This window comes from Aptenodytes patagonicus, chromosome 8 (genome assembly GCF_965638725.1).
Source record: "Aptenodytes patagonicus chromosome 8, bAptPat1.pri.cur, whole genome shotgun sequence".
NCBI lineage: Eukaryota > Metazoa > Chordata > Aves > Sphenisciformes > Spheniscidae > Aptenodytes > Aptenodytes patagonicus.
The window spans coordinates 12,571,728-12,575,397 of record NC_134956.1 but is presented as its reverse complement, the minus strand read 5'-3'; the positions used below and the strand labels follow the sequence as shown (position 1 = coordinate 12,575,397).

Below are 3,670 nucleotides of genomic sequence, written 5' to 3'. Positions count from 1 at the left end.
AAGTAGCATCCCTTAAGGCAGTGCCTGAGCATGGTTTTCAAACTCATAAAGGAAGGAAATCAACAGACAATTGGGAGATGGAAAATCACCATATATTTGAGATACTGCTGAGCAGCAGTGTGGGGGATGTCTGCCCCTCTCAGAGTGTTTTCTGAGATCCTGCCATTGTAAGAGGCAAATACCCCTCAATACATTACAGATATTGGAGTCAACAGCCACAAAGCACCCTCGTATCATGGCACAACCCATATTTTAGACACATAGTGTGCAGTCTCCCTCAAATTTGGTGTGTCTGATTCGTATCCTCACCTAGATTTGGCACTGAGCTTCATGGATGTAAAAGTGCGAGCCCAAACATGAGATGAAACCATCACCAAATGCTGGGACAAGGCACTGGATCCAGCCCAGCTGGGGGATGCCTTGTGGGGTTTCCAGCCTGCTATCAGGAAGGCTCAGGATTCTGAATCTGCCTGTGGTCCAAAGGCCACCAATGCTCCATGAGGCACCCAGACAGCCCATAACACTGTTCACAAAATGTGAGTGTCTGGGGCACAGGTCCCAGCACCTGCAGGCAGGTGCAGGCACAGACACAGGCAGAGGCACCAGCTCTCATTACCCACCAGCCGGCAGTTATAACAGTAGCATTACAAGAGTAAAACAATAACATTTTGTTTACCTCCTAAATAGTTAGCTCATTTTAGCACTCTGCCTCCAAATGCTAGATAATAACGGGATACAAGACAGGCAGTAGCTTTCTGTATCCAAAACAGTGTGGGTGCATCTGTGATTTTAAAGAAGTTGAGAGCTGCTGCTCCAGACTCCCAATCCTAGAAGTGGTGTGGATGGAGGTGGTGGTATGAGCTGTAGGTTGCACTGGATACGAGGACATCTCAGGGATACAGAGCTGGGGCGAGCTAGACTAGCTACTCTGCTGCCTGTGGACTGGCTTTGACCTACATTCTTTGAAGATCTGGTTCCTTGCTCCTGCAACAGCCTGTGTTATTCTAGGATTGCTTTGCTTTTACCTAAGTCCTTGATTTATTTTAAGTACAAATGTCCCAGGATCTAATCTGAGATCTGCAAGCAGGAGCACAGAGCAAAAGATGGCACTTACAAAGATCCAAAAAACCCATTTCATTTAAACAGGGCAGTTATTGTGTTTTAATACTGGAATTGATTATTATAAGTATGCGTATTGAGCTTAACAGCTTAGATTTGTATCTATTTCATCACTGTTAATCTTTGATAAATATGTTTTTAACAATCTCTAGGTATTTATTGAACATAAAACTGTCTTGTGAAATTGAGAGTAAGATTGCTAAAGATACTTATTGTACACTACTTCAACACAAATTCATTATTAAAAACCTTTCACTGAGGTTTACTTTTAGCCACAACATAACAGATGTGCATACTGCATAGTTAATCTATAATAAATATATTTGTAATAAACTATTGATATTTAACCTGCAGTAACCATCTTAATAAATATGATACACTGAAATGGCTATTGGGCAAGATGCTCTTTTTAGCTCTGTCAAACACTTGGAGGATACGGGGTGAGAAGGAAGAAAGCTGTGACCTGGTAGAAGGCAGTTTATCAGTCCTCCACAGCCCTCACCTACCCTGGCCACCTGACCCATTGCTATTTCAGTCCCCAGATCTCCAGCACCACATTCTTACATGGCTCTGCCATTTGATCTCAGTCCTGAGTCAAATTAACATTTGGCCCCAGCCGTCCGTATGACTCTGGCAGGCTGTGCGATACAAAGGCTGTTAATCCAGCTCCCGGTGCCCTCAGATGATGCTCTGTCTGCCCAATAGTTTTGCAACGTGGATAAACATCCTCGAGGGATCAGGAACAGACCAGAACCCATACCCCTGGGGTGGAAAAAACACAAGCTTTCTGAGAATATGGATCAACAGAGAAGCTCAAATGAGGAGATTTCAGCTTTGAACTCAGCAGAGGCCACCAAATGCCTTTGACACATGAACTAGGCAGGATTCTGACTCCAAGCCATCAGAGGCAAAAGACTTGACCTGCAGTGCTGCTTAGACCCCCTGGGATACTCTCAAAGATATATTTGTCATTCTTTGCATCATTTAATGACTGAGGTTAGTTGCAACAAGCCAGCTCTAGCGGATATGCACAAAATCTCCCTCCCAGCACTAATCTAATGGGCGAGGAGCAGAGTAATTCCTCCCATGTCCTCTCCTCTGGGTCCTGCCCCATTTGTGGTATGGCCACTCGTACAGGCCCTGTAATCCTTCCTGTAGGCCACCGTCTGATTCCCATATATCAGAGAGAGCCAAAGATCTTAACGTGCAACTTCTAATAGAGCTGTTATCATCTGCCACAAACATGAAATTAATGGTCCTACATCATAATCATAAATTCATACATAACCCCATGCACCAGCAAATAACTCTTTGCAGTGATACTACAATGGTAAGCTGATTTGCAAGAAGCACACACTACCCAGGAATCCTAATTAACCAGATTAACACCATCACTTCAAATCATGTCCCAGCAGTAGGACATTTCCGATTGGCCTCAGGCTGGAGCAAAGCAGCCAAATGAAAACCTGACAGCATCTTCGCAGGTCCAGCAGGCCAACCCTTTACTGAGGGAAATATCTGCTGCCCATCCATGCACACAAAGAGGGGAGCAAAAAATCTCACATGCATTTGTAGGTACTAACCCAAGACAGACTATGGCATAGCGACGCTGTGCAACAGAGAGCAGTTCTTGGTTTCTCATGCATTTCCCAAATTTAACCAGCAGCATCAGGAACCCCTTCCTGACATGCTGGCTTGCTCCAGGGGGTTGTGACACTGCCAAATCCCCCTGGGGAGTGCCAAATAGTGCTTTGGATGAGCCAAGCAGTGGGTCTGGGGTCATGGAACAGAGCTGGCAAGAGAAGCTGGTGTGGAGCAGTCTCCACAAACCCCAGACCCATCTCCCTGAACCCACTTGTTTGTGCTGGTTTCCATTTGTGACTTGCCTGAGCTGTTTAGAACTCAACACTTTTTTTCCCCCCTCTTCAGATTAGTCAGGTTTTTCTATTTCTGCCATGGGAAAAACAAGTTGTTATTTTGGGAGCATGTGGGATTCAAGCCCATGACGGTCTCAGCACTCCCTGCATGAAGGACGAGAGCCGCACCCTGCATGCCAGAGAAACCAGCTCATGTCTCTCTCCATGTTCAGCCTGGACAATAGGGTGCTGGACAATAGGGTGGCTCAGTTCCACCAGGGTCCTCATGTTGGGGCGTTGAATGGCTTTCGCTCCCCAGGCACACGGCCCAGAGCTCCCATCCCTGCTCTGAACCAATGCTCTAGAAGCTGGGGTGGCGGATTTGGACCAAGAGAAAAAGGAGGTTCCTACCAGAAGTGGGGTTCGAACCCACGCGGGCATGCGCCCATTGGATCTTAAGTCCAACGCCTTCACCACTCGGCCATCCTGGTGGGCTGTAAGGTCTCCCCTGTCCCACTAGCTTCTCCTCTGGAGGGCACACACCTCACCAAGCCTTCAAGGTCCCAACCCAAGATGCTTCCCAAGCCCAGTGACAGCTTCCCCTCCTCACTGCCTTCTTTTATGTCCCCAGCAAACTGGTGGAACATCTCACTGGGAGGCACCAGGTCTCGTGGGCCATGGAGGATGGCACAGCC

The 3,670-nt window shown here is 47.0% G+C and overlaps 1 non-coding gene across 1 annotated transcript; it reads right to left on the bottom strand.

Moving 5' to 3' along the window:
* Window positions 1–3,383: 3,383 nt before the first annotated feature.
* Window positions 3,384–3,466, bottom strand: TRNAL-UAA (transfer RNA leucine (anticodon UAA)). The gene has a single exon. It is a non-coding gene; the product is annotated as a tRNA-Leu (tRNA).
* Between the last annotated feature and the right edge of the window lie 204 nt (window positions 3,467–3,670).